Source organism: Ursus arctos, unplaced genomic scaffold, assembly GCF_023065955.2.
Source record: "Ursus arctos isolate Adak ecotype North America unplaced genomic scaffold, UrsArc2.0 scaffold_12, whole genome shotgun sequence".
Lineage (NCBI taxonomy): Eukaryota > Metazoa > Chordata > Mammalia > Carnivora > Ursidae > Ursus > Ursus arctos.
The window spans coordinates 4,278,353-4,296,787 of NW_026622786.1; positions in this window are offsets into that span (position 1 = coordinate 4,278,353).

Consider the following 18,435-nt stretch of genomic DNA (forward strand, 5'->3'; position numbering starts at 1 on the left):
CCACAACCAAGAACAGTCACAAAGAGGTAGCAAAATGAACTTTTATTTCATATCTTCTTTATGCCCTTGTATTCAGCATGACAGAGATGCTGAAAAAATATTGCAAAGCCTAAAATGCAAGTGGCCATAAGATAATTTAACTTTCAAAAATCAGTTGGTCTAGAGCAGGATTTCTTGACGTGGGACACACTGGCTCACATGGGGTCTGTGGAGAGACTTAGTGGCAGCTGTGACCCTACTGGGGAGAACTTCCATCTTCATCTGTACTCACTCACCTCTAGCGAAAGTTAGCACTGCCTTCAATTGTGAAGGGAGGGAACAAGCAGTGGTAGGTAGTATTAGCAATCCTGTGACTGTCACCAAAACAAACCACAGGCCACTTTCACATGGCATTACACTTGTTGCAGATATCCCAACACAATATTTACACTCTTCCCTACTTCAAAATTACAGTATGGTGAGATCCGCAGCTACACTCTGTTATTTAATGTGTTAGAAAGCAGCATAGAAATTACTGTATCATAATTGTTTAACATTTTGCTAACTGTTTCCATGTCACTTGTAAGTCTATGTGTTTTATTTTATGCATTTTAAAAACACAATTCTCGAAAGAGGTCCTACACTTCATGAGGTCGCCAAAGGGGTATGTAGGACATAGGAGGTTAAGAACAAATAAAGTTGTTCTAGAACAAATGAAGTTCCTATAAATTCTAACATCATAGTCACCAAAGCAGACAGACAAGCAAGTTATTCCGCCAATATTACTTCATAGTTGGAGGAAAATTAAGCCACCACGAAGCCAAGTAACACGTTCAAGGTCACTCAAATTTAGGATGGGCATCAGCCTAGGTGAGCATTCACAGCATGTATATTTCTACTCTTCCACAGGGACCTTTTCTTACATTCCAACAATTGTCATCACTATGGCTAACTTCCTACTAAATGGGGAAGAGGTATCACCTTTCAAAATCAGTAGAAAACCAAGACCCACACAACAGAAGAAGACAGATGTAGAAGGTGCTCCTTTTTGTTCCTTGATCAACAGTGCTGCCATAATTGTTACAAAGGCTGAATTTGGTCTGTTCCTGAGAGAGAGTAATCCTTTAGAAGTGAGGAAAAAGTTGGGCAACATCATCTCTCATTCTCAGAAGTGTTCAAAGCACTTTGCAGATAGACATTCACTTGTTAAGCACTGCAATGGGTTATGAGTGTCCAGGGCACTGGTATCACCACTTCATAAACAGGGAACTGGAGAATAAATATGAAAGATTCGTTCAAAGTCCCATAAGTCAATGGGAGAACCAGTTTCCTGATTTCAAGTTCAAGGCTCTAACCCCTATACCAAGTCACCATGATCAAATATTTAGTTGATTATAATGCTTGTGAAACCTCTGTACTTTTTTTTTTTTACCCCATATAAACCAGAAAGCATTTTCTTTTGATTCACAAAAGCAGATACTTCTGAACGCAATGGGGCAAATATCCCATAGAATAAATTCCAATATACATAAGTACTTTTTCACCTATGCTAGTCATCTAAAAATCCAGGTCAGGAATCCTGAGCTCAAAAGCCATGCTACATACAACTTGCCTTCTAAGGAGAACAGTATGGAATTGTTCCTTCGTCTTTTAGTCAACTTCCTACTAAATGGGGATACCTACCGTATCCTGTGGATACCTACCGTATCTTGTGGAACTATTATCATCTTACTTTCAACACTGTTACTACAAAATGATATTGTAATGGTTCAATACCATTAGATCCTCGGTCCTAAAACTATGAAATGTTACCCCTGCCCCAACTTTGCCTTAAATTTTCTCTTCTTATTCAGACCACGAATTAGAGGAATCCTCATTCTTCAAAGCATCCTTACACCATCTAACTTCTCCTTTTATTAACTCATCTCTGTCTTCAATAGCTTGAGTCTTTTTTCAATAGTTAGTAAGGATGTCTTTCTTAAATTTGTACTTAGGACCAAAACATTATTCACAGTAACTTTAATTCCTTGCTAAAATTTCCCAAATCACTAGTATCAAGACAAAAACCAAAATCAACAGGGCGATCATGTTGCAGAATCTCCACGAAGAGTCAAAGGTTCTTAACCCACACATGACTGTTACTCACCCATATCCTTTTGCCCTCCCAACCCCCATCTCTCAACTCTTTTACTATTCATCCTTCCTACCTACTTCCGATTCATCATTTTGTGCACTTGTGCTCTGTGCACAAGAGTCCAAATCTCCGGTCTAAGAATGAACACTTAATTCCTGTATATTTCAAATGCTAGTAACTCACCACACATCACTGACACAAATGAGTATCTTTACACAGCCACTAAATCACTTTCCCACTAAAGTCACTACCAGGGATCTATCCATGTTTGCCTTAACCAAAGCCTCACTTCACACCAATTCCATCCCATCTTAGAGTCTCTCCACCAAGAGATACTTTACGTCCATTTCTCTGCCTTGTCTACTAACTTTATCAGTTCCCAACTGGACTGCAATTTAGGCTCTAAGTCCCTCCTCTCTAGCACAGACCAGGGCCCCTGGAGGAAAGATTTGAGGCCTCCTCCTTCAGGCTTGGAAGCCTTCAGGTAAGGCCCCCAGCGACAATATTACAGGCCTCTGGCCCTTCCCTCTGAACATAATAACCAACCCTGCTGTTGTTTTCCTTAGGATATCTCCATTTCACCAGGCTCACCCAACACTAACCACTGACATCTTAATAGTCTTTGCAACTTTCAAAGGTCAAGACCAGGGTTCCACTTTGGAAATCACTGATGTGTCCACGACCCCCACAATGACTCAGTGACCTAGACATCACCACCTCACCTACTGGAGCCCTTTACTACTCATACACGCTTCTTAGCTTTCACTTCCCCTCACCCTTCAACAAGTCACTGGCCTGCAAAGTCCTCTTTACCTCTCTATCCACCGCCGGGATCTTACAGACCCCACCAAACTCAACCCGAATGCCCTTATTTAGCTCTCCATCTCGCCCCTCCAAAGCCCCTTCATCCCAAGACCTTGGGACCGTCCCATCTCCTCATTTAGCCCCTCCGAGCACTGCTTGGGACCCAACCTCTAAAAAATCGAGAGATGCCGCGGTCTCTGCCCACCGCTCAGAGAGCGGTGGGCAAAAGACGCCCCCCTCCTCCCCCACAGGTTTCTCCAGACTCAACTCACTACATCCGCAACCTCGACCCCCGCCCCTTTTCTCCCCTCCCCCCCCCCCCCCCGGCTCTCCGCGGCTGTGGCTACCCCTGCCCCCAAACCGGCTCAAAACACGCGGACGCGGACCCGGCCCCCCCACCCCCCGGCTCCGGCCCTTCCCCTCCCCCTCCCCCCCCCGCGAGGTGCCACTTACCCCCGAGGCGGGAGTGGGGGAGGGGAGAGTAGGAGCGGAGTAGGGGAGGGGGCTTCGGTCCGGGGCGGCTCTCAGCCCCGGGGGGCCGGAGCCGGGGCCAGCGGCAGCGGCGGCGCAGCGTCTCCCCCCGGCGGCGGCAGCAGCGGCGGCGGCGCCGTCCCACTCCCGCAGGCACACATAGGCTCCATTGTCCGCCGGCGCCTCCCCCTTTCCGGCTCCCCCCCCCGGTCCCGCCCCTTCCCCCTCCCCTCGGCCCTCCCCCAGCCGCACCGCGCCACGAAAGGTACCGCCGGCCCCGCCTCGGACGCGAGCGGAGAAGTGCCCCCTCCCCCGGCCCCGGCGTCCCGCCCGGCGGGGGAATAGGGACTGCCCCTCCCCGCCTCGGCGCTGGGCCCGCCGCCGGGAAGGGCCCGCCCCCCTCCAAGGGAATGTCATTCGTCCCCCCTCCCGGAACGCGCGCAATGGTACCAACCCAGCCGCTTCCTCCTCCCCCTCCCCTGCCTTCCCGGATAGGTACCGCCCCCGGCGCCCCGCCCACCAAGTAGCCTCTCCTCCTTGACCCCGCCCCTCCCTCCGATATTTTACTATGGGACCGCCCACCGCCAGTACCACCTCCTGCTTTGCATGGACACGCCCACGCGGTCCCCGCCCCAGTTCGTCACCCGGCCAGAGGTGACGCCTACTCCCCACCTTAAAGCGGCAGAGCTCTCTTTCTCAACTAAAAGAACCTCCCAAAGGGCCGGCGGGGTGGGAGTTGCGGCCAGGGAGGGTCTCTTCTTTCCCGCACCTTCCTCCCGGCGCGCACACTCACCCGGACCTCCCCACCGCCTGCCGCAGCACTGGGGAGCAACCCGAGGGGACCAGTAAAAAGCGCGGAGGGGGGCAGGGCAGCGTGGAATTTGGCCATCTTTGACAGAAACGAATTGGAAGCTGCCAAAGGAAGGGGTCTTTCTCTCACACTTTACTGCTGCCCTGGTCCCGGCCTAGTCCTCAGTGTTTAAGGCCACCCCCTCACGCCTCCAAGATACCACCACCCTGCCCCATCCCCTCTCCGGTCCCCAGTCTTCACCCGTCAATCTGTGCACCGCGCTTGCGGTGGCCGGCTTTCTCCCCTCCCAAGGGAGCAGGCCCCTCTCAGGGTTGCACTCTTCTCCACCCTCTCCAAAGCCGATTCTCGCCAGGGTCCTGCGGACGCGGAGGCTGTTGCAGGGTCTCTCCTTCCACGTCGGGCCCAGCCCAGCCCCGCTCACGCATCGCTACCTAGTACCCAAGAGGACCTTCTGCCCAGATCCTCAGATGGCTTCACGGCCAATTTTTAATCGAAGTATCTATCGCTCCCTTGATTTTTCGGGAGGCCTGTGCTTTGGAGAGCTCGAAGCCCAGGCATCCCGGCAGCGTCCCCTGTGAAGTGAGAAGGTAACCCATTAGATCGCACTTTTTCTCAGAAGGAAAAATGACGGCATCCTGGTGAGCGCACGTTGCTGAATAAAGCTCAGATTCGGGCTACTCCTGTTTTATCTTTGTGGCCCTTGTTGCTGCCGTGACCAACTGTTATTACAGACCTGTCTACTCACAGTCCTCCCCAGAACACACTGTTGTTACATCTCTGTATTTGTGCTTTGTAGAGTCTTGATCTTAGATGCTTCTGCAACTAGGAGCACTGGCCCACAGCCTTTCTGAATCAGTTAAGTGAAGACTGCCTATTTTATAATGTACTGCGTATTCTCCCTGAAGGTAGAGACAACATGGCCAAAAGAAGTAGGTAAATTTTCTTCTGCTTTTGCTTCTACCACCCATAGTTTTAACCAGGATACTTGATTCTGTGTCAGTTCCCCGTCTATAAAATAGGAAACCTTCCTTGGGGCAATCTTTTAACTAATAGTGCTGGTTGTAAAGGATGGTGCTGGAAAACCGTGAAAGATAAAACTTTCCAAACCATTTAAAATTCTTGAGTGACCACGTGTGTCTATACCATGTCTCCCCAGCCTAGATCTTATGAAAAACTGTTTTTTCATATCAAGATGTTTTCTCTTTGTCTCCCATTATGACTGAGGATATAAATAAAGAAAAAACATGATAGTATATACAAACAATATAAGTCTAAGATCAATTGAAGGATTCCAAATGGGAAATAATTAAAATGCTTTTTTGTTGGGGGCGCCCCGGTGTGGCTCAGTCAGTTAAACATCTGCTTTTGGCTCAGATCCTGATCCCAGGGATCTGGGATGGAGCCCCAAGGCAGGCTCCCCGCTCCCCGGGAAACCTGTTTTTCTCTCTCCCTGTGCCCACCGCTCCCCCTGCTTGTGCTCTCTCTCTCTGTCATGTAAATACATAAAATCTTTTTTAAAAAGATTTTAAAAAATTTTAAAAATGCTTTTTTTGTCAAGTTTTGGCAATAGGTGAGAACCTCTGTAAAAAAAGGCCAGAGGAAAAAGTAAGGTATGCATGTAGGGAAAGACAGCTAAACCCAGGAATATGCAAGAAACATCTGTGATTGCAGATGTAGGTGGAAAGAAGGGATTTACAGAGTGTACCTATAAGAGAAAACCACCACTAAAATAAGCTCCCGAGTGGAGTGGATCACTTCGACTTACAAAGCTCAAAGACAAGCTCATTATAACAATATACATACAAAAAAGTCTTAACCATTTTACTAGGCATTACACCCTCCACTATATGTGTCAAAATTCAAAATTATTTCCTGAACCAGAAGAAAAATGTAAATGAATACTAAACGTGGAACACTAGGGTAAAGGAGCAATAATACTGAGAATCACGTGTACTAGATAGAAGTCATGAAATCTAAAGGCTAGAGTCTCCATAGTAATGTTAATTTAGCTACGTTTGCACATGGGATAGAACTACATTTTAAAATATTTATTCTATCAAATAGTTAATTTTACTAGAATTTTGTCTTCTGACTTTTCTAACTTCCATTCATTTCCATCTCACTTGAGAAAGAATTCTATTTTGCTGTAGAGAGATCTAGCATGCTGTCTATACATAATACTAATGGATAATGATGAAATCATTTTTAAAAACATCCTATAAATAAACGCTTCAAACTATTTCTGCTACTCTAGAAATTCTAAGAGAAATCATTTTTAATCCAAATGGTAACATTGTTAAAAATAAAGGCTTTTGACGCTAAGGAGACCTGGATTTGATTTTTTTTTCTTTTTGAAATTTGCTTCTCATACTGATGAGAGGCACTCACTGTGGTGCAAACATGGATGGCATAAATTTGGCTTCTTAGTTCTTCAACTAATCACAGTATCTTTTATTTAAGTTTGCCTCCAATTTTCTTTACCGGTAAATTCCGTTTTCAAAATGTTTCTGTTTCCTCAGCTCTTGATAAACTTACCCCAAATTTTAGGGTTGGAAGGAACGCCCTCTTATTTTACAGAGGAGAATTCTAAGACACAGCGGTTTAATGACTTGCCGAGCTTATGCCCATTTTTAGGGAGTAGAATTTAAGTCCAGCACTCTTTAGCACTGTTCTAACCTGTGGGTTGTTCATTCCCACTAATACTTATCATTGTAGAAGAGAACACGAAGTTCTACCCTTGGGATGATGAAAGTAAGACTCAGAAAGGTTGAGCCCACTCAGCCAGCTGGTGCTAGAGCTGTAAGAGGCCCTACCGAATTCTTGCCCTGGTCAAAGCCCTCGGTTTGTCCACAATTTCCTGCTGCTTATACTGTTTCTTACCAATTCATCTACCTCATTGTCCAAACCAAAACAGGCAAGTTTCAACCCCAAAGGAAAACCACCAAGAGAGTCATTTGTGACTGCAAATGAAGGGTTAGGATGGAACGGTGTCTTGACCTCCACAGTGCTCCTGCCCAATGCTGTAAGAAAATAGCCAGGAAACAATGTTTTCTTTAGACTGCCCATGAAGAAGAAACACATTTCCCTATCCCAGCTTTCACGGGTCCATTTAAGCCAATGGGGAGTCTTAGAGCTTCATCCCTACTGGGAAAATTTAGGGCTAAGGGTCTCTTTTGTGAGGAAGAAATCAATATTCCCACCTCCTTCCTTCCCAGCAGCTCCTCCTGGGGGCATTGGCGCTTTGATGTGAGCGTGGGTCTCGTCCTGTGTTACCACAAATCTGCTGTCCACAATCTGGGAATTAGAGGCACCCTCTCTGTGAACGCTTGGACAGATCTGTGATGTGACACTCAGATTCTTCAGAAAAGAACCATCAGTGTTTCCCTTTTGTTTTCATACTCAAACCTGTATGGTTGTGTCTCCTGCCCTCATTGTCTGCCTTCTCAGAGTCCAGCTTTGTGACTTTCAGCCTGCTATTTCCTGAGCCCTAAATGACTGATACATCAATGCTGATCCTCTTCCCTGGGTTTCCATTTTCACCACAGCCCATCATGGATGAACCAGAAACAATGGGGGTGCGCCATGTGCTCCAGCCGCTTCTCCTAAATCTCTTCATCTTCATGCCAGCTCGTTACATCTGTCATTATCGTCCCACGTCCCTTTTGCACTTCAAATTCCACTAATTTACTATTTCATTTTACTCTTCACCTCTTTCCAAACAACAATTCTGGACAAGTATTTCTACTACTTCATTTCATTTTCTTCTCCCAGACATTTCTCTCGGAATGCTGTCCTTCAGACACACCTATTTAATTTTTCCTGGGTTCTCCCTTCCATGCTGGATGCCTCCCACTTCCCACAGTCATCCTCTACCCAGTTTCTCTGGAACTGCTTCCCAACAGCTGCCGATCGACTTCACCTCCATGGTTTGCGTCCAGGTTGCTCTCATTTGCCACAATGCCTTTTTGGAATCCTTGGCCACCCATCATTCCAGTAGTGGAAATTCCTAATGCTGAGATGTACCTACATTTTTGTTTCCACTCCTGCGCTGACAGACATTACTAGAAAAAAACCCTCGAAACCAAAGAAAGTGGGTCCCGACCAAAATTCAACTGAACTTTGTTATTATTTCCTTGGCAACCCCTTCATGTATCCTCATAACCTCCTATATCATTTCCCACAACATTTGTTCCAAATTTTATCCACTACTTCTACATTGTAAGACCTACCTTGTCATCTCGACCCATCTCTAAAGGGGATTTTTGCTCAGTTATCTGTCTTCCATTTACTTACCCTTTGCTTTAGTATCTCAGTAAAATGTTTCTTACTCCAATATTTTTTCTCCCCTTTCTTTTTATTCTCAATTTATCCAAAGGGTAACCTACAGTCTCACAAATCCCTTTCCTCCTCTGTAATTAACCCAACCATTCTACCAGAATTCTCTCTTCAACATGGCCCTACCAATGAATATCCTTTCCTTTCTGAATCTCCTATAGTTTGAACTCCAAGATACAATGATATTCTGTTTTGTGTCCCTCCCACACACACCCCCAATTTTATTGAGATATAATTGACATATAACATTGTATTAGTTTAAGGTACACAATGTAATGATTTGATATATGTATATATTGTGAAATGAACACCATATTAAGTGCGGTTAACATCCATCAACGTGCATAGTTACAATTTTTTTATGTGTAATGAGAACTTTTACGATCTCCTCTCTTGGCAACTTCATATATGCAATACAGTATTGTTGACTAAGTCACCATGCTGTACATTACATTCCCAGAACCTGTTTATCTTATAACTGAAAGTTGGTACCTTTTGACTACCTTCACCCATTTCCCCCACCCTCCACTCCCTGCCTCTGGTAACCACCAATCTTTTCTGTTCTTGTAAGTTTGGGGGCTTTTTTAGATTCTACATATAAATGAGATCATATAGTATTTGTCTTTCTCTGACTTATTTCAGTGAGCATAATGCCCTCGAGTTTCATACGTGTTATTACAAATGGCAGGATTTCCTTCTCTTTTACAGCCGAATAAGACACCACTGTATGTATGTACCACATTTTTTTCAATCCATTCATCTGTGATGGACAGACGCTTAGATTGTTTCCATGTCTTGGCTATTGTAAATAATGCTGCGATGAGCATGGCGGTGCAGGTGTCTTTCGGGATCGTGATTTCTTTTCCTTCAGATAGATACCTAGAAGTCTGTCCTCTTCATTGATTTAAATTCCTCTTTTGTCTTCTAATTGTCAATGTTCCTCAAAGCCTTTGGTTCTTTCATCCTTCCTCTCTACAAGTCTCCCTACAACGTCTCTCTCACTCTTCTAACTTCAGCCATTGCCCCTTTGGAGATGACCAACACTTCCTAGGTCTCTTGAACTTAAATCCTGCGTTTCTATCTACTCAGCTTGCTCATCTACAATCAACTTCACATATCAAAAAATAAACTCACCATCTTTCAAAATTAAGTCTCACCTCTGAATTCATTGTCTTTAACTTAGGTTCAAAACTTTGGCATAATCCTGACTCGAAAGCTCCATCTATCTGTCACTTCTCAGTCACCAGTGTCCACAAATTCCCCCTTAAATCAATTTCTTGTTTTCTGGTCCCAACTTGGGACTGTTGTAACAGCCCCCAAGCAGTCATTCCTGCCTCCAGCCTCTCCCCTTGTCAGCCAATTCTCTATGCTCCTTCCAGATAGATCTTCCTAAAAGACCTGTTTATAATATATTATAGGGTCCCTTGACCCTAAGATCAACAGTGTGGTTTAAAAGGAACAATATTGGCTTTAGAATCACCTGGACCTGGGTTTGATTGAATATTGGACGGCAATTTACTAGCTAAGTAACTTCAAAAAGAAGAAAAAAATGTCCTTTTCTTTCTCATTCATTACAGAAGTAGGTGTTTAGATCACCCATTTTAGAACACAGCCTGGATATGCAAACATTTAATATTCTCTACCTTTTAAGGTAGTTCCTAGTCTTGCCCTATATCTTGAGGAAAAAATATACACTTCTCTGTGCTTTGCAGTCATTTAGCAGTTGCTGTATTTATTGAGTATCTACTAAGTGCAGGGCATCTTGGGGGAGGTACAAAACAATGAATCAGGTATCCAACGCATCCCATTTTGTCCTCAAAGTCTAATCAGATTATCGGACTTATACAGAGTATTCATTTATTTAAAAAAAAAAAAAAGTGCATTGGTGGTGGTGGTTGGGGGGGGGGGGAATTCAGTAAGTGCCAGGCATCGTGCAAGATACCAAAGATTCAAGTAAGTGTAAGACAAGTCCCCTCATGCTGGGACCTGGGATCAATCTAGTTAAGAATACGGACAAGTGAACACTTATAATCAATTATAATAAATGCTATGAAATGGATAAATACCAGGTGTTTGGGGCACACAGAAGAGAGGCATCTAATCCAGACAGGAGAGTCAGGGAATGCAACAAGACCTGAGCGGAATCTCAAAGAATGCGTAGGAGTCAGTCAGGCAAAGGACTCAGCAATGAGCAAAGGCTCAGTTGTGTGACAATGTATATAAATAACCGCACTACAAGAGACAAAGTAATAAATAAGTGGCAGCGCAGAGGCAAAAAGTAAAATGGCAATCAGAGGAGACACATCATACAGGGGGCTGGGTGAGATGAGCAGAAACCGCTTTGTGTGGGGCGCCTGGGGGGCGCAGTCTTAAGCGTCTGCCCTCGGCTCAGGGCGTGATCCCGGATACCTGGGATCGAGCCCCACATCAGGCTCCTCCGCTGGGAGCCTGCTTCTTCCTCTCCCACTCCCCCTGCTTGTGTTCCCTCTGTCGCTGGCTGGCTGTCTCTCTGTCAAATAAATAAATAAAATCTTTTTAAAAAAAAAGGAAACTGCTTCATGGAAGTGGAGGCATTTGAGGCAATGTGAAGGGGTCAGAGGTCAGGTTGGTTCAGACCCACAGTGGGGCCAGATGCCTCTTTGTCTTCTCAACATTCTAGGCAGCGCTCTGCCCACAATGGCACAACACCTTGCCTGCTGCCATGATGATGACAACGATGATGATGACATCTGGGTTTTTCTCATGAAGTTGGCTCTTCTGATTTCCTAGAATGCTCCTAAGGGGAGACTCAAGATTCAACGGAGCCATTTCCGGGTGGAGGGGCCCTCAATCAGATCGCCTGGCTTTGAATCCCAGCTCTGCCGTCAGATGGCTATGTGATCTTAGGAAAATTACTTAACCTCTCTAGGGTTCAGTTTTTTCTTTCATACAGTGGTGCAACAATAATGTTTTCCTTACAGGGTAGTGTGAGGAATAGATGAGTGACTGCATGCAGACATGTAGGACTAGTGTCTGGCACATAGTAAGTGCCCAATAAATGGTCGTTATTAATATATTTCATCATCTCTGGATTATCCACAATGGGATTGGCCTTAGGGGGAGATTTTAGGAGCAATAAGAAGGTTACCTCCTCAATACTTCACTAATTCCCACACTTAAATCTCACTCATTGGTGTCTCTTCCACTCTCCTAACACATTCCTTTAAATTCTGCCATTAGAATTTCATAGCTTTGTATTTAAGATGTCACTTCCCCCAAAAGACTTTGGGAAGGGTAACACAACAAAGGGATAGCCCTGTTTTATTTTAATAATTTTTCTGGCCAGACTTCTATCCTCCTTAACTGTTAACTGTACTGAGGGAATATTGTGGGGAAGAAAGAAAAGGCTAATTCTGAAGCATGGAGAACTTTCCCCAGAAATTGAAGCCAGGAGATACTCAGAGGGTTTTCTGAGGGCAGTAGGTCCTCTGGGATTTGAAGAAGGGTTGGATTGGAGAGAGATGCCAAGAAGTAATGAGAAATACAAAAACAAGGTCATTTGTGTCAGTAAAGACACGCTTTACTAACTTAACAAACAGTGCTGACCTTGATTTGGGGACTCTCCATCCACTGCCCCTTTCTCTACTCTGTGCTGTGTTTCAGAATAAATAATTTCACTCAGGATAAAGGTTGAATCATTTCGATGAAGGAGACTATGCAGGTGATCAAGAAACACCTGGTTTTAAGACTTCACATTGACTTTTACGTGTTTACTTTTTTAGTTATTGTTTATCAATTAAAAATTAATAAGCACTTAATATGTGTCTTAGTGCCAAATAAAGTAGAGTGAGCATTTCATTAGAAGGTGAAGAAATAGGGGCGCCTGAGTGGCTCAGTCAGTTAAGCGTCCAACTCTTGATTTAGGCTCAGGTCATGATCTCAGGGTCCTAAGATGAGCACCGCGTCTGGGGCTCCAGGCTCCATGCATAGCGGGGGTCTGCTTGAGACTCTCTCCCTCTCTTTCTCTCCCACTTCTGCCTGCACGTGCGCATGCTCTCTCTCTCTCTCAAATAAATAAATCTTTAAAAAAAGGTGAACAAATAGTCCTTGTCACGAATCTTACAGTCCAATTGAGAAAATACAAAATGTTTAATAACAATTAATTCCTAGATTGTGTTACAGGTCTGACAGACAGGAAACGAACTCTGGACTTCCAGGGGGAAAAAAAGAGAAAGCAATGGGTAGAGTCTGGAGTGATCATCTGCGGCATCAGAAGTTGAACTGGGCCTTGAAAGACAGGATTGAGCAGTTCCAGGAGGGGACAGTGACCCAGGAGGGAGAGGCAAGGAGCCAGGCAAGAGACTGAAAGGAGAACGGCATGTGTGGACAGAAAATGATAACAGTAATGATGAAAACAAGCCATCATGACAGCCACCCTTTACTGAGCATTTGGTATGTGCACGTGCCAGGCAATATTCTAAGGACTATATTCATATTGTCTCATTTAATACACACAATGACCCCACAAAGTATGAACTATGGCTCCCACTTTACAGTTGAGGGGCCAGGTACTTTGAGAGATAATTCACTGTCCTAAAATCATGTAGCTGAGTGGGAGCTAAGATTAAAGTCCAAGTCATTTTGAGGTGAAAGCTCTTAGCCCTCCACAGTACAGCCTCTCTCAGTGCAGGTGTTGGGATGCAGTGACAAATACAATTGAATAAATAGGGTAGGAATTCATTATACAGAATATAATTTAAAGGGGCGCCTGGGTGGCACAGCGGTTAAGCGTCTGCCTTCGGCTCAGGGCGTGATCCCGGCGTTACGGGATTGAGCCCCACGTCAGGCTCCTCCACTATGGGCCTGCTTCTTCCTCTCCCACTCCCCCTGCTTGTGTTCCCTCTCTCGCTGGCTGTCTCTATCTCTGTCAAATAAATAAATAAAATCTTTAAAAAAAAAAGAATATAATTTAAAGAAAACATGCAAGAATGATACACTGCGAGGTTAAAAACAACCACCCACCCAAAACCCACAGTTTACTAAACACTGCTTAAGGAACAGACACACCTTTTTTACAGTGTCATCCAGAATGTGATTTAGAGTTATACCCATTTTACAGATGAGAAAATCAAAAAGAAGAGGTTTAATGACTTGGCCAAGCCTCCCAGGTGTTAAATAGCTCAGGCCAGATTTGAACACTAGGCTGGCAGCAAAGCCCATGTTCTTGCTGCTATTCCGCACTGCCTCTGTCTTTGAGCAAGGGAAAAATTGGGTAAAAATAACACTGTTGCAATTTGCGGCATTCTTCAAAGCATTTTCATATTCACAGCAACATCTGATCCTTATGATAACCATGTGATAGGTTTGGAAGATACCTCCATCATCCATCATAATGAATAATAATAATGGTCATAGTAATCATTAAAATAATAATATTAGGCAGCATCGAGTGTTCCCCATACACCTGGCTCTGTGCTGAGGGCTTTACACGGATTGTATGGTTGACTTACAGCAACCCTATAAGATAGGCTCTGTTATCATTCTTACCTCGCACATGAAGACACGGTGGCTCACAGAGGTGAAATAACTTAATGAAGGAGGCTGGACTCAGATAAGTTGCAAGAACTCATTCAAGGTCATGTGACAATGAGTGTGACTCCAGGACGAGAGCTCAGCTCTCCTGGTTCCACATCCATGCGTGCCCTTTTCATGCTGCTCTTCTAACAACCTATCTACAGCTCCAGGAAGGAAGACGTGAAGAAAGAACCACGGCAGGCAAGGAGAGCAGCTGGAAGGCTGTAGAAGTTTAGGGGGGCAGTGAGGCAGCCCCAGACAGAGTAACATGAGGGAGACTGCGAGGTGGCACGTCTAGGCGCCGTCTGAGGAAGGCTCTAGTAGCTCCCTGCTGAAGCATGTGAACACAAGAGGAAGGAAGAAAAGCTTCAGTTTGGTTTCTAGCCTAAAATGGGTGGAAGTGGTAGTGCGGCATTGTGGTCAGAACCAAGAGTGGTTCAAAAACGACGTTGGTCTACGGTGAGACGTACCACATGCCAACTAGGGACGGCTATGATAGAAAAGACTGATGACATCGAGTGTTGCTGGTGGAAACGTAAAATGGTACAGCCACCTTCGAGAAAAGTTTAGTAGTTTCCTAAAAAGTTAAACGTAAGTTTGCCGTATGACCCAGCAATGCCAGTCTCGGGTGTCTACCTAAGAGAAATAAAAACAGGCCCACACAGCCTTGTATGCGAACGTTCTATCGCAGCATTATTCCTAAAGGCCCACAAGAGAAAAGAATCCAAGTGCCTATATCAAGTGATGAATGGATAAAAGGGATGTGGTGTGTCCCTCAGCAGCGGGAATGAAGGACTGTGCACTGTGACACGGAGGCGTCTCGAAACCACTGTGCGAAGTGAAAGAGGCCAAATGCACAAGACTGGCTATCGCCTCATTTCAGGTACACGCAATGTCCAGAAAAGACAAATCCAGACAGACAGGAAGCAGATTAGTGGGGTCGGGAACGGGAAGCGACAGCAAATGGGTATCTTTTTGGGGTGAAGCAAATGTTTGAAAACTGGGTTTTGGTGGTGGTCGCACAACACTATATTTGCAAAAAAATCATTGAATCTTGCACTTAAAATGGGTGAGCTTACGGTATGTAAATTACATCTCAATAAAGCTTTTCTTTTTTTTTAATTTAAAGAAAAGTGAAGTTGGCTTGTGAAGGAACAAAGAATGGTTTTAGAATTATAGGTGACTGCTGGACACTGAAGTGGAGATGTCCTGCCAGGGGAGAGGGCAGGCTGGAAGTTCGCAGGTAAGAGCTGAAGTTCACCCCAGGAAAAGGCACCCAAGAGAAAAGGAAGATGTCAAGCACAAAGCTTTGCTGTCACTACCATCAGCGGCAGGGACGACGGTCTACCTTGGCTAACACAGTGTTCACCCTGGTAGCAGTAAGTCCCACTAATATTAACATGTACTTATATTCTCTAAGCTCGCACCCACTGAGCGCAGACGTATGTGACCCATGGCTAGGCACCAGCAGGGTCAGTCTACGTGGGGGAAAATTGCCTCTGAGTGACTAAAATACACAAGAATAAGTGGGAATGGACTGAATGTATTCCCTGTATATTGATGCTAAAAAGAGAACTGCATAAACACGTTCACCCAAATTAGAAATAACATCAGCATTAGGGAGTGCGGTGTTTCGAGAGCAACGATATTTCACTTAGTCACTGACCACCAAGAAGTGTGGATGTTATGTTGGACCACCCCTGGAGTCAGGCTCTTTGGCCTCCATATGGACTTCTGAATTTAGAAGGAGCCAGCAGAAATTCATTCTCAGATAAACTCCGCAACTGCTTTCCCACCTCAGAACGCAGCAACCCCCTTCCTCCAGCGCCCACCCCAGGCTTAGTCCTCTGGGGTGGGGATCCTCCCGGGCTAGGGCCTAAAGATCCCTCCTTCCCCCAAGGCCTGACAACCTTTTTTTGTTTCTTCTTTCACAGCTCCAGTGAAAATGAAACAAATTTAGACTACTGTCTTTGGTTGTGAAATAAAGGGGTGGGGGGAAGCATCTGGGAGTGCAGGATAGAGTCAGTAGGGTATAGAAGAAGCACCCCAGGGTGGGAAACACTGACCCTGGCTTCAGGACCATCCACCACCCCCATCACATGGTGAGGGGCAGCTAAGCAGGGTATCTAAATCCCAGGTTCATCTGGAGACTAAGGCTGGATTTTGGATGGAGGAAAAAATACATTTACTTTCACTAACTTCTAACTCAAATTCATCATTGCCTTCAAACACAAACATAGGCAGTATGAGCCATCCATGACTTTTTCACTGCTAGAATCACAGATATTTTTATATCAACTTACGGTTGTGGCAGATATCCCAAATATCGCTTATACTTATCACTGATGACGCAATTACGGTAGTTATTAAATCGGCCACTAGACCTTCTTACTAATGTTCTAATAAAGAAGCATATATATTAGTATACCACAGATTTGATGCTTTTGATTTTTGATCGTATTTCATTATAACTCTTTTTGTAACTATGTATTTTATTCTATGTGTTTAAGGTCATAATTCCATCCACGGGCTTCACCAGGCAGCCCAAGGCGGGTCCATGTCACAAAAAGGTTGAAGAATTCCAGGCCTGGAAAAACTTACCCCAGTCCCTATCCAGCACCACCAAAAATGAGCCTCCCTACAAAGCAGGCAGCCCACCATTAGAGAACATTTCCTTTGGGTTTTTAAGATTCCCATTAAAATGCAAATGTCCCCAAAGGAGAAGAACTTCTCCGAGCGTTATTTGTTAACCCCTTAAATGGGGTTGTTTAGCAGCTAGCTGAGCACAACACCCTACAATTCAATTAAACAAACATTTATTGAGCTCCTGCCACGGGTAAGGAACCAGGCTTGGAGATGGAGAGCGAAATCCTCCAAGGTTTCTCCTCTCAAGGGTGCCCGCGATCTAGTAGAAAGAATAAAACAAGTGCTGGAAAGACAGGACAAGAGAAATGGTAGGGAGAAGCGCAAGGAGCAAAGCGCGTCCTGGGAAAGGACGGCTTCGAGGAAAGGGACTCCTTCAAGCCCACATTCCAGGATTGACTGAGTGTGGGCCTCAGAATACGACGTTGGCCAAGTTCACTGCCCAGTGTTGCATGAAATAGGTAAAGCACGAAGTCAGCTAAGGCGGCTGAGTGCTCTGTTAGATATAAAGGGCCCGCCAAGCACAGAGGAGGGAGTGACTTAGTGGGGGTGGGGGCAGGGGAGAGTCTAGAAAGACTGTTGGTCATGATGAATGTGGCACGGAGGAAGTGACACAGGAGCTGAGCCTAGTAGGATAGGTTTTAAAAAAAGAGAGAGGATGGGGGAAGGGAGGGGGAGGGGCACCGCATTCCTGGCAGAGGTAAGCGTAAAGGGCCTGTTCTGAGGATGCCTTTAGAGCGAGAGTTTAGGGATAGTGGAGGAACCAGGCAGGAGGTGGGACTGGAATTGTAAACCCGAGTTGTACTGAGAAAGGATCTTAAATTTAATGCGAGGAAATTTGTACCCCATCCCTTTGGAACAATCAGGAAAGTCTTCACGAAGGAAGGCCTTCCTATTTGAGCTGGGCCATTAAAGCATCAGAAAAATTTCAACAGGTGGAGATGGGGCGGGCGGGGAGTGTTTCAGGCTACACGAACAGCAGAGCCAGCAGGGGCTGAAAGCACAGGGCTCCGTAAGAACCGCACCGCCGTATTGCCGGGTCCCGGGTGAGGGCAGGCGTCGCACCTGGGGGCTGGGACCCGACCCGCGCACACCTGGCTGCAGGGGAGTGGGCGGCGGGGGGGGGGGCAGGGCGGCGTGGTAACCGCGCAGGTTCCTCGCCCCAGAGCGGACCCTCCAGGTCAGAACCTCTGGGGCTGGAGCCTGTTGAGCAAAGGCCCCAGGTGATCTTGAGGAGCAAGAAAATCGCTTAGGTTCTGAGTAGGAGAAAAGACCAAAAAAGGAAGGTGGGCTGTGAGTGCGGGCTAAGCACCTGCACTTCAACTGGAAGGCCGAGGGGAGCTGCGGAGAAGGGACCCAGAGGGAGAATGGTATTTGTCGAGCTGAGCCGAGAGTGCTTAAGGAAGATTTAGGGGACAAAAGAGTTTAGGATGGAAAATGTGGGGACCCAGGAAAGGCCTCTCACAGGGGTCCAGGTAGGGAGTCATGAGGGCCTGAATCATCGCAGCAGCAGTGGCGGAGGGAAGGGACAAAAGCAAAGACATTTGGTGGCAGAATCTGCATGGCTCACTGGGTAACTGAAGTGGGTGGAGGGGCTGAGTCACACGGGGCTCCAGGGATTGCAGCTGGGCAAGGAGGAAACCAGCAGGACCTTTACAAGAAAAACTGGGGAGTAAGGCGCCATTGTGAGGAAGGCTGTGTGTTT